At 48.7% G+C, this 13,083-nt stretch overlaps 1 long non-coding RNA gene across 1 annotated transcript; it reads right to left on the reverse strand.

Moving 5' to 3' along the window:
* Positions 1 to 592: 592 nt before the first annotated feature.
* Positions 593 to 12,384, reverse strand: LOC145717992 (uncharacterized). The gene is made up of 6 exons (XR_014141518.1): positions 11,853 to 12,384; positions 9,982 to 10,087; positions 7,403 to 8,384; positions 6,888 to 7,045; positions 1,350 to 4,504; positions 593 to 1,082 (listed from the first exon to the last, which is right to left on the reverse strand). It is a non-coding gene; the product is annotated as an uncharacterized LOC145717992 (long non-coding RNA).
* Between the last annotated feature and the right edge of the window lie 699 nt (positions 12,385 to 13,083).

The raw sequence follows: 13,083 nt of genomic DNA on the forward strand, positions 1-13,083 counted from the left end.
ATGAGCAGCTCTCAGGGGCTCTGGCCAGGAAACATGCAGGCAGGTGCAAGAGTTACAGAGGAGGCATGGGCTCTTTGGGGATTTATTTGTGCCACGCACCCTGCCTTTTCTGTCTCTTGTAATCAAGATGCTGAAACGTCTGCAGCTGACACAGATTCCAGAGCACCTATCTCAGAGGAAACGCAAGGCTTTGCAGGAAGTCTGGAGGTTCCCCACAGTCGCGTGGTGGTGCCTCCTTCGGCCTACTCACCAGGCACGCTGTTGGGCTTCTGTATTAATGATGAGATATGGAAAAGAGCAGGAAATCTATCTCCGTAACCAGCCCAGTTCCTTAGGGCCTTTTCCACCTCAGCAATATGATCCCTGCTTAGCTGGTACCGCAGTCCCTCTGTCACAGCCAAGGTACCTCGCCCCTCCCATTAGAACAGAGTGCCCTGACCCGCCCTCTGACCAAGGCTGCAGGTGGAGAGCAGATGGAGTTCCCTGAGTGAGAGCTACACCTGCGCCACCTGCATGGCAGGTCACTCAGTGCCCCCAGCCCCCCACCCCACCCCCACCGTACCCCCGCCCCACTGCCTGCCAGCTGCCTGTTAGGATGGGGCTGGGAGGAAAGAGGGGAGCAAGGGAGGCACTTTAGGAATGCACAGACAGCCTAGTGCTCTCGCTCTGGGGACACTGACTGCCCCCCCAGCTCCCCGCAAAAGCCTCAGCACCCGCTCCGCATGCTCAAGAGGAGGTTACTGCTGCCACTGAGATCTGGAGCTGTTTCCCTTCTACTCCACCTCCCAGGCTCTTTCCTGAAGCCACAGGAAGAAATTTCATCAGCAGAATATCAATCCATTGATATGAGTCCTGACAGCCTTTCTGAACAGAACACCAAAGTCCAAGCCTGCCCCGTCTCCCGCCGCAGGTGCACCTGACAACAGCTCGGGGCTCCACTTCCCTGACTCTTGGCCAGAGCCGTGGGCTGAGCTCTCAGGGTTCAGGGTCATTGCCCAGCCAGGCTGAGAGGTAAGCAGGGAGCACTGGAGGGGAGGCAGCAATGCCATCAACAGCCCTGCTGTTGCCTCGACTTAAGAAACCTCATTTTCGGGGAGGAATGAAGCGGGGGAAATCGGAGGGGTGGACGAACCATGAGAGACAATGGACGTGAAAAACAAACTGAGGGTTCTGGAGGGGAGAGGGGTGGGAGGATGGGTTGGCCTGGTGGTGGGTATTGAGGAGGGCACGTTCTGCATGGAGCACTGGGTGTTGTGCACGAACAATGAATCATGGAACACTTCATCTAGAACTAATGATGTAATGTATGGGGATTAACATAAGAATAAAAAAAAAAAAAAAAAAGAAACCTCATTTTCCCTCCTGCCTCTGGCCATTGCCCAGGAGGTGGGCCCCGGGAGTCTTGCTTCTCCCCACTTCCCAGACAGCTCTGAGAGCCCACAGACAGGCAGCAGGCTGGGCCCTGTCTCCCCCTGCTGCTGTCACAGCACCTCTCCAGACGTGTCCCATTTCCACTTTCTACTTGCTGCCTTTCTTGTAAGCCCCGAAGTCCAAATGAGTCCCCAGCATACTGAGAGTTGTCCTGTGAGGAGGAGCTATGCAGGGGTCATGGGAGTGTAATCACAAAGTAGGGAAGGTCAGGCAAGGGGAAGGTAAGCAGGCTTCTTTACTGCAGGACTTCTCAGAGCCTTTAATACGTATATTTAGATTGTGAATTCCCAAGAGGAAAATAGTAGTGTTCTCCTAACTTATTTTATAAGGGAAGGGAAGGCATTTTTCAAGGCACTCAGCTATAGACTAGGGCTTCAGAGACCTATTTTGGCGTAAAAATTGGCCTGAGGCACAGGGAGGAATTGGGAGAAGCAGGCAATGCCACACCTCTGGTGGGACAGAGAGTACCCCTTTCAGAGAAGCAGGACACCTGGCCCGACAGGACCCCTGTCCCTGGTGCTCTGCCCTGCAAGGAGTGCCATGTGTTTGGAGAGGAAGGGCTGAGGAGAGAGAAAGGACGTGTATGAGGCGGGCACCCAGAGAGGACAGGGGACGACAGAGGGGGAGGGGGAGATGGGAGCAGTGGCACAGTGGGTTAGCTGCCTCTTCCGACGTGCCCGAGACCACCCTCCACGCCCCCTGCACACCTCAGCCTTTAGAAGAGTGAGGAAGGAGGAAATCGCAGGAAGGCTGGAGAAAATGTTAGACCGGGCCTTTGCTCCCAAAGTTTAGGTTTTGTTTTTAATTCTGTTAAGGGAGTGCATGGAACCAAAACATGGCTATGCATTTCAGTTGATTTGAACCAGTATTTACTGAGTGCCTACCAGGGGGCCAGCTCCGAGTCAGGGGCTGTGAGGAAGCAAAGGATGCAGCACAGTGCAGCTTTCAAGGAGTTGGCAATGCTGCTGGAGTGACAAGACCACACAGGCTAATGATTAGAGAACAAGAGGAGATTTCACCAAGAACAAAAGGGAGGAATACCCGCAGTCGGTGGCAGCACGTCCAGGAGGCAGGGGCTGCGTGCACGGAGACCGGTGCAGAGGGCCTTGGAGGGTTGGCCTTTATGAAGGCATCTGGAGGAGGGGAGGGCCTCCCTGCAGGAGGACAGTCAGAGAGGCACCCTCAGCAAGGCCGTCTGTCCAAAGTAAGATGGCCGGGAGTTTGAGATACCTGCGGACCGCTGGTAGACTTGGGCCTTGTGAGGAGGCTGGAAGGATGGTGATGGCTGAGGCTCTGTCCTCTACTGGGTGCCCATAGGCCTTGTAGGAAGGCAGAGGGGTGGGGATGGTGAGGGCGACCCCCTCTACCAGCAGTGTACAGTGCTGGTTGGAACACCACCCGTGGGACCTTCATCCCCTTCCCATCGGCCACACAGAATGTTGTAGCCTGAATTGGGTCCCCCAAATTTGTATGTTGAAGTCTAACCCCTAGTACCTGAGAATGTGACTGTAGTTAGCGATAGAGCCTTTAAAAAGGTGTTTAAGTTAATGAGACCATACTACTGGTCCCTAATCCAAAATGGCTGGTGTCCTTAGAAGAAGAAATTTGGGCACAGACATACCAACAGAGGGCCTGTGAGGACCCGGGGAGAAGACAGCCATCTCTAAGGCAAGGAGAGTGGCCTCAGAAGAAACCAACCCTGTCAATGTTTTGACATAGGACTTCAAGCCTCCAGAGCTGTGAGAAAATAAATCTCTGTTGTGTAAGCCACTCTGTCTGTGGTACTTGGTTATGGCAGCCCGAGCAGACTAACAGAGGGAATCATGCCACCTTCCTGTCTTTTCCTGGCGGAGTACTGCCTTATTTCCTAGGTTCTTACCCCTTCTCCCCATCACTTAAACTCCCTTCTTCTCCACAGTCTTATTGTCAAGATTAAATAACACACTGAATGTGAACACACTTTGAATGAACTTCATATAGACATCTGTCTGCTGGTACTGTGCACTGTGCGGGGCCCTGGCAATTCAAACATGGGTAACACGGGGTCCCTGCTCCCAACGAGTCACAGTGGGGTGTGAACAACATTCACAGACACAGGTGACTGGGCTACTTGGCCGGTAGGAACACAGCAGAACTGAGGGGGCACAAGGAAAACTGTCCAAGGAGAGGGCATTTAGATGGGCTCCGAGGGATTAAGAAGAGTGAGAAGGAGGGCAGAGTATTCTCTGAGGGAGAAAGAGCATGTGCAAAATCCAGAGGTGGGGTGCCTGGGTGGCTCAGTCAATTAAGCGTCTGCCTTGGGCTCAGATCATGATCCCAGGGTCCTGGGATCGAGTCCCTCATCGGGCTCCTTGCTCCACGGGGAGTCTGCTTCTCCCTCTCCCTCTGCCTCTCTCTCTCTCTTCCTCCCTCTCTCAAATAAATAAATAAATAAATAAAATCTTGAGAAAAAAATCCAGAGGCCCACAGTGCATGACGTGTTTGTGGAACGGTGAGGAGTCAGGGTGACCGCACGGTCCACATGGGGCATGGTGGGAAGGAGCCGGGAATTCTGACGAGGGTTACAGTCCTCAGATGCCTGGGAAAGAAGCTGACCTTTAACACGGAGTTAGTGAGGAGCCAAGGGAGGGTACTAGGAGGGCCTCCAGGATCAGCGTAAAGAGAGCCCAGTGCAGTGAGGAGACTAGAAATCTGTTTTTGGAGCCCTCTGGGAGCCCGTGGCCCATCCATGTGGCAGCCAGTGAAGACACAGCTATAAGGCTTAGTGGAGGGACTGAAGACGGGCTAAAGGAGATGAGTAAGGTGGTGTAGACCGCAAAAAGAAAAGGCAGTGGGACTGAAAGCCCACTTGGGCCAAATAGTTAACCCTTCGAGGCCTCCGTTTACTCATGGGTAAAATGTGGGAAAAAGAGCTCCTACCCACATGACCATCAAAAGGGTGAAATCAGTAGGACAATCTGTGAGACGCTTTCAGCGAGGCCTGGCAGGTAGGCTCGATGACACTGGTCTTGTTGCTGTCCCAGGTCATGCAGAGATAAGGGTGGAGGCTGGGTCACACAGAGTGGACTCCCATCTAAAATGAGCAAGGAGGAATATTACGCAGCCATCAAAAAGAATGAAATCTTGCCATTTGCAACGACGTGACTGGAACCAGAGGGTATTATGCTGAGCGAAATAAGTCAGTCAGAGAAAGACAAGTATCATATGATCTCACTGATATGTGGAATTTAAGAAACAAAATAGGACCATAGGGGAAGAGAAGAAAAAATAAAACAAGACGAAACCAGAGAGGGAGACAAAGCGTAAGAGACTCTTAATCTCACGAAGCAAACTGAGGGCTGCTGGAGGAGAGGGGCTGGGGGGATGGGGTAACTGGGTGATGGGCATTAAGGAGGGCACATGATGTAATGAGCACTGAGTGTTATATGATACTGATGAATCACTGACCTCTACCTCTGAAACCAATAAGACATTATACATTAATTAATTGAATTTAAATTTTAAAAAATGTATAAATTGCAAATTTTAAAATAAATAAATAAAACGAGCAAAGACACCAAAGCCTGTTGGCGGCATGTTTGCCTCAAGGCCACATTTCTTGAACTGTGCATGAGCACAGATTCAATCACCCCTGACTCCAGACAAAACTGGTTCTTGAGCCTGGAGGACTGCGTGAAGCTCCCACTGCCTCCGGAGCAGGGTGGGGAAGCAGGGGCAAGGACTCCTGCAAGTTATTAGAGGGCAGGACTGCAGAGAAAGTGCAGAGAAAGGGAAAGTACGAGCACACTGGAAGAAGCAGGGCGAGCCCCTCCCCTCCAGGCGCTGCTGGGATCAGCTGATGTGTTTGCAAGGTGCTAACTGGGGGTGCTGGGGCTGTGGGGTTGTGTGGGTCCGGGGGCTGCAGCGGGCCCTGGCAGCCTTGTTGGTAATGTGCCACCCTCTCTCCTTGAGCTCTGCCAGTTCTCTTTGCCCCCCCGTCCCCATCCCCACGGGAACAACAGGTGAATGTCCTCTTCGCAGCTGAGCTGCTGCATTTCTCCTGTAAGGGGGTAGGTACTCTCACTCCCTTTGCAACTTTGGCTGCTCAGCCCTCACCTTTCCTGCTGCTCAGCTGAGTCGAAATTAAAACCGACTGAGGCAATTTTTACAAGGCAGACCAAGAAAAGGTACTTGAAATTCAACACAACAGCACATTTAGATGTCTGGGATCCCCTGCACGGCTAGACTCTGCGCTTAATCATTTTGAAGTGTAGCACTGAACACATTATCACGGACTTTCCTCATCTAATTGAGGCTCTTGCATCTAATGCAAAAGTGCTATGGAAGATTGACATTCAGAAGGTTAACCAGAAGCATCATTCTGCCTTAGGTGGTGCTTTCTCTGTGTGTGTGTGTGTGTGTGTGTGTGTGTGTGTGTGTGGTGGTGGTGTTGTTTTATGCGGTGGGTTCACCAAAGGTCAGAGTCTGTCTGGGTCTCAGTTTTGCAGATTAATAAATTAAATTTTATTGGTTCACCTAGGGATAAGCACATATTTGGGGATGAACGCATAACCATCAAATTTACAAGGTACTGGCTGGTAACCTTTGCAACCACAGAGGCATGCCCAGCAGTGACCCATTAGGGTCATTGCCCAAATTTAATTTTGGAGGGGGGGTAGGTTCACACCCAAAATAAGATTAAAAATTCTGCTCAGCAAATATATTCCGAATCCTTATTATGAGCAAGGCACCAAGGCAGATGTCCTGGTGGGTACAGCCATAAGTTCTACATGGGTCATGCCCTCGAGAAGCTTCCTTGCACATAGATATGATACAGATAAAAATGTGGACAAGAAAGATGCAGAAGGGCTGCTAGGGGAGTGCAGGGGAGGGAGGAATACTTCCAGAAGGGGGTGGAGGGAGTGGGGAAGGAACCAGAACCAAAGGAGGAGGCGAGCTGCATTTTGAAGGAGGTGTGAAGGTTTGTACCCAAGGTTGGGGGTGGGGTCATTCCAAGGAGAGCAGTAGGTGAACAAAGACACAGAGGATGGAAAATGAGTTATAGGTTTGATGTGGTGGAGAGAAGGAGGCTAGAAAGATAAGCAGGTACCAGATTGTGCCTCAGAGTCACAGAAGGCAGTGAGAGGGAGCACTTAAGGCACAGCCAATCAAGCAAGGAAAACTCCACGAAGAAGCTTTTTTCCAGGGTATGGAGCCTTCTGTCTATGCAGTCAGCACGGCCTACTTGAAATTGCATCTTCCATGAATTGGGGGAGACAACCTGGCATGCTTCAGTCTGTTCTGCTTAGGTCCCTAATTCTTTCTCAGTCATTAACCTCCTCTGTCATTGCAACAGGACCCATGACAGGGTCTTACAGCTCCTGAGATTGTCGCTTACCTTGCACTGGTGTCTTCCTTACAGCGTTCCAGAGAGCACCTGGGTTCTTAGTGACAGCCACAGGACCCTCTGTGCTTACCAGCAATGAGGACACCGACTGCTCCCGAGAGTGGGTTCCTTTCTCAGAGACGGAGCTCTTCCCCCGTTGACAGGATTTAATTCGCTCCCATAACAGAGGGTGACATTTGCCTCCATCCTCGGGGTCCACGCTATCTGGGCTTCCACACTCCTTCCTGGCTGCAGTGGGGTTAGAGTTGGAGACCGCTCAGGGTGAGCTGAACGTGGCAATCCTGCCCCCAAGGCCAGTTCCATAAGGTCCCGTGGGCTCCTGCTGCAGAGAGCCAGACACTGGAAAGAGCAGGGGACATGTCCACCACCTGATTGTCCAGAGTTCCAGAAAGGGCCTAGATTTCATGTTTGGTGATATGTGGTTAGGAATTAGGAGACTGTGTTTAGGAAGATGGGTTCTAGATTCAAACAGAACCAGCTTCAAATCCCAGCTCTTGTCCTTCCCAGCTGTGTCACCTGGGGCACATGATTTAATCCAAGCTTCAGTTTCCTTGTGTGTAAAGTGGGAATAAAGATCACACTTACCTCCTAAGGATGTTGTGGAGATGCCCATAGAACAGCCAGCACAGTGCCTGGACTGTTAATGAAGCTCGGTATGTGTTAGCCATTTGTTACCACAGACATCTGAGGCGTGCATTAACATTATCCGAAACCTTCCAGCCGGTGAGAGGAGCTGCAATCTATATCCCTGGTAGCCGGGGAGAGCTAGATCAATCCCTGGCTTTTCCAAGTGACTGCAGTGGCTTTTCACTTGCCCTCCCTTCTTCCTGCACCTGACTGTGGGGTGCCACCAGACAAGCCACGCGGCACTCGCTGAGCTCAAAGGAATTCTCCAGAGCTCCACGGGATTCCCCAGTTCCTAACTTCTGCATTAGTGACCTATGCTGGCACCAGAGAAACCCACATTCCTGGCCACCTGAGGCACAGGGAGGCAAGATACCCAGTTCCACTGTGGCTGATGGTAAAAGGCATCATGGTGACTTGGGTTTCTAAGCCTCCAGAGACAGCGGGACCAGTGATGTGCTGGGGAAGACGTCTACCAGCTTGCGTGAGATGGCTGCTAAGTCTTCGGGAACTGTGCGAGCCGCTGGACATCCTATTGGTGGCATGAAATGGGTTGGGGTGAGAGTATTGACACCACAGAGATCAGCAGATGTCTCCAGTCAAGGGTCCTCCTCCGCCCCCAAGAGCTGGTTGTTAAGCATTTATCAGCACACCACTGGGCACGACCGTTCTCACTCCCTGCCTCGGTTGCCTGTAACTACTCCCTCACACCATGCACCCCCACTTCCAGACGGTCCAGCTAAATCTCCAGTAGTCCCGGAAGAAACTGCCAAAGACAGGCTGATGAGAAATGGCTTGAGATGTAGAGAAGGTGCTCCGTGTGAGCTGGTGTCAAGACTCTAGCTCGTTCCCTTTACTCCTCTCAGAAGGAAGTTAGTCAGCTGGTGTTCAGATGCAAGGACTGGTCACACCCATCAGGATGAAAGATCTTCCCACCAGTTCTCTGAAGTGAACATGGGTCAAAGGGGAAAACAGAACAGTGACTCAGAGCACCGGAATATTGACCTCTAGGGGACCACACTGGGTGACAGAGGCTTTTAGTCCCTCCACCAGGAGGTGAAGTCCCTCCACCAAGAAGAGCTTGTGGGGCTTGTGGAAAGGGGAAACTATCCAGTGTCTTCAAGTACCTACGAGCTCAGAGAGACCTCAGTTTCTCTGAGGCCAAATCTGCATTTCCCCTAACAGGAGCTGAAAGAAACCCAGAGCAGCAGCTTGGAGGCTGAGCGAGGTGGCACATGTCCCCATCCCCACCCCCACCCAGCAGACACTTGCAATCCTCTTCCATCGGAGCTTCACTGAACCACAGCATTTCTTAGAACCCGGGAGCCCTGAAGCCTGGCAGTGACGCCAAGGAGCCCCCGACTGAAATCCCGCCCCCCTCCCTCCTCTCTATCCCCCCAAGCAGAGGCCGGTTTCCTCCGCAGCAGTAGATTTCTCCCTTAACTTTATCCTTAAGTGTATCTGGTACATTCACTCCTGCAATATTTATGCCTCCCATCAATTTTTCATCCATCCCATCACTCAGCTTTTCAAGCGAGTTTGGAAACTACTCTCCTTGAGTTCTCATTCTCCTTAGGGTGGGGTGGAGACAGGAGGAAAGCACTAGGGAGGGACCTGCTGCTCCAAGGCCAATGTATGATCGAAATTACCTCTCAGGTAAATATTACAATCCCATTTCATACATGAGGATCTTCAGACACAGAGAAGATGTGACTTGTCCAAGGACACACAGCTCATACATGGCAGAGCACACATTCCAGTGCTGTAGTTCAGCCCAGGACTCGTACTCTTAAATATCACCTTATTCCTGCTATTTCTAGCATCCCTGCACACATTCTACAAGAGGGCAGTGTGGAGAAGAGCAATAGCCATCAGCCCAGCAAAAGAGGAGAATCTTCAGGTAAATATGTGGACTGAGCATAAGCACTTATATCTGCTCCCTCCTGAAACAGCAGCAATGTTGTAGTAAAGAAGTAGACCCACAAAGACAATGAGAGGAGAAGCTATGGCAGAAGAGAGACAGCAGCAAAATTCCAGGAGTCAGAGAGTGGGTGAGAGAGTGGTACATCATCACACAGGCAGACGAAGCTGAAGCTTATCAGTCCACCCGAAGGACCCTGGGGATCACAGAATGAAGGTGCTGAGTTCTGGGGAAAGGTGGAGCAAGAAGAGATACCGAAACTAAGACCATCTGGAAACTTTTTTTTTTTTTAGATTTTTATTTATTTGAGAGAGAAAGAGAACACGAGTGGGGGAAGGAGGGACAGAGGAGAGAGAGAAGCAGACTCCTCGCTGAGCAGACAGCCTGATGCGGGGCTCCATCCCAGGACCCTGGGATCATGACCTGAACCAAAGGCAGATGCTTAACTGACTGAGCCACCCAGGTGCTCCCCCCATCTGGAAACTTTGATACAAAATTATCAGGCTCCCAAATCTCCTCTCCATCCCTGTACAAACAAGGAATGGCTCCCTTTATAAGTCAGCTTGGGCTGCCATAGCAAAACACCATAGACTGGATGGCTTCAACAACAAACACTTACCTCTCACAGTTCTGGAGTCCAAGAAGCCCAAGATAAAGGTGGCCAATTTGGTTCCCAGTGAGAGCTCTCTTGCAAATGACTGCTATCTTGTTGTATTTTCACATGACTGAGGGGAGGGAGGGAGGAAAACTCTCTGTATCTCTTCTTATAAGGGCATTAAGCCCATCACAGGGGCTCTACCTAATTACCCCCCAAAAGGCCTCCACCTCCAAATCCCATCACATTTGGGATCAGGGCTTCAACATATGGATTTGGGGGGGACAGAAATATTCAGCCTATAGCACTCCTCCACGCCCCTGCAGGATGGACTTCAGTAAAGGGTACTAGAGGCACATTGGCAAGCATGGGTGAACTATGAGGCTGAAGAAAGGAACTGAATGATGTCTGTCTGCAGAAGAAAGAAACCATCCCTCCTCACTCCTCACTATCTGCTTCCAGTCCCAGGCTCCAAATGCCAGTCATCAGATATATATCCCAAAGCAAGAGGTGAGACAATATTTTCTCAAGAAACAGAATTCTACATTAAGAAGCAATAGCCCAGAGTAAATGTACTGTTATATTTGAGGGTCTCCCCATGAAAAAGCCCACCTGCAGCCCCACCACCCATTAGTGATGCCTGGAAGTCAATGCCATGCCACAGTCAGAGAATTTCACATCAACTCTTGCTGTCTTTTTCTGAAATGTGGACAGACAGCAAAGCATCAATAGATTTTTAAGGAAAGCATTCAATATGAAGACCAAAACAAATAAATGAATTTTTTATCAGGAAAGAAAAACAATGTGGAAAACAGAAGAAAATTCCAAAGACATCAATATCTTTAGAGAGATATAAAAAGATGCTCTGCTCATAAAATGAGAATAGAATGCTGTAATACCAAAATGAGAGCAATTAGGGAATAAAAAGCTCCTTTTGAAACAAAATTAAAACTAAATTATGAACATTAAAAATGTTTTAAATCAAAAGATTCAATGAAATCAAGAAAATATTTCAGAAAGTACTTTTAAAAGGAAGAAGAAGGAAGAAGAGGAGAAGAAGAAACAAACAAATGAGCTATAGATAGGCAGACGGGAAAATTCAATGAGCAATTCAGGAGGTCCAACACTTAACTAAATAGAAGTTCTATAAAAAGAGAACAGGAAAAAATGGAGAGGAAGATATTAACAAAGACATAAGACAAACAATACAGGAAAATTCCAATCTGGGCAGATTAACAGGGCCCATAATATAACCAATGCAATGAACGAAAAAATGCCTACAGCAAAAAAAAAAAAAAACCCTAATCATGAAATTTCACACTCAGGACAAAAATGATAATTGAAAGAGAAAGAGAAAGAGAAGGAGGAGTGGAAGGGAAGGGAGGGAGAAAGGAAGTTTACATATAATGAGCTGGAGATCTGAATGGCATTGGATTCTCAAGAACAATACCAGATGTTAGAAGCCCTTCAAAGTTCTGAGGGAAAACATGATTTTCAATTTTCAATCTAGAATTAAACATTTAACCTAACCATTAATCAAGTTTGAGGATAGAACAAAACACTCTTAGACATGGAAATACGTAAGAGTTCTATCTCCCATGCCTTATTTCTTAGGAGCTACTAGAAGATGAGTTTCAGTGATACATACATACACACATACACATATATACATACACACATATACATACATACATAGACATACATGCATACACACATACACATACACGCATACACATACATGCATACACACACTGTTGGTTTGCAAGCTCCTTGGGAGCATCCCAGTTGTAATCTGAAACTGGCCCCTGTACTCAGAGGGTAGGAACAGACCAAAGAAAGAAGCAGGCCACTCCAGGTTGGTACGTGGCAGTTTTTAATAAGGAAAGGGAACTTACCTACAAGGTTTGTCTTGGGTGGCAACAAGATTAGTAGATCTCTGTACCCGCTCACCAAATCTCACAAGTTTATGTAGTGGCCCTCACTGGGTTCGGTCATGTATACAGTCCAGATGGTCTCTGCACTACATCACTGTGGTGCGTCGTTGGAGTAGGTTCTGGCAGCGGGGAAGGCGAGTGGAACCCATATTCCAAGGACAAGGGAGGGGTGCAAGGAGCCTCTGATTGTCAGGGTCCAGCTCAGGGGTCAATCAACAATCATGTCTTCTCAACAACCACCCTAACACAGACATCCATACATATGTACATAAAAGTAAAAGAAGAGGAAGTGGGGATTACATCCAGAAAGAGGATGCCTGGATCAAGAAAGCTAGAGATAGATCCAAGAAGCAATGAAAAGAAGCCCCAAGATAGCCACGTCCCATACCTAAAGAGGGGAGCAGAAAAGAAGAAGCTTCGGAAGATAACCCGGAATTAAAGTAGAACTAACACACACATACACACACACACCCTGGTAGTTCTGCTTCTATATCAAATCCTGGCCAACACTAAATAAAAAAAATGACAAGAATTTCTTTTTTTTTATTACGTTATGTTAGTCACCATACAGTACATCATTGGTTTTTGATCTAGTGTTCCATGATTCATTGTTTGCATGAAAAGAATTTCTAACTCTAGGAAAAACAAAAGTTTATGAGCAAAACTATATCAATAATACACTATATGGCTTAGCAGTGAACAACATTTGTGTGAGCCTAATAATAGAACAATGAACTACTAGTTTATAATGTGGGAAACAAAGGCAGAAGAAAAATTATTAAATTTCCTTACTACCTACAGCTGATTGACAAGTCCTTGAAATAGGCAGAGTGACATTCCTCTAGGGACTCGACTGCCTTGATGTTGATACTTTGCTAAGGGCAAAAGGCAATCTTAGCCCAACTCCCAGGACCCCGTGAGTCTACCTTAATATATAAAAATTCCTTTGGAGGGCACCTGGGTGGCTCAGTTGGTTAAGCGACTGCCTTCGGCTCAGGTCATGATCCTGGAGTCCCGGGATCGAGTCCCGCATCGGGCTCCCTGCTCAGCAGGGAGTCTGCTTCTCCCTCTGACCCTCCCCCCCTCTCATGTGTTCTCTCTCTCTCAAATAAATAAATAAAATCTTTAAAAAAAAATTCCTTTGGAAACTTCCTTTATCTTTAAACCCCTCCAAGATAAGTGTTGGTAATCA

This window comes from Leptonychotes weddellii, chromosome 2, assembly GCF_054177405.1.
Source record: "Leptonychotes weddellii isolate Sample4059 chromosome 2, ASM5417740v2, whole genome shotgun sequence".
Classification (NCBI taxonomy): Eukaryota; Metazoa; Chordata; class Mammalia; order Carnivora; family Phocidae; genus Leptonychotes; species Leptonychotes weddellii.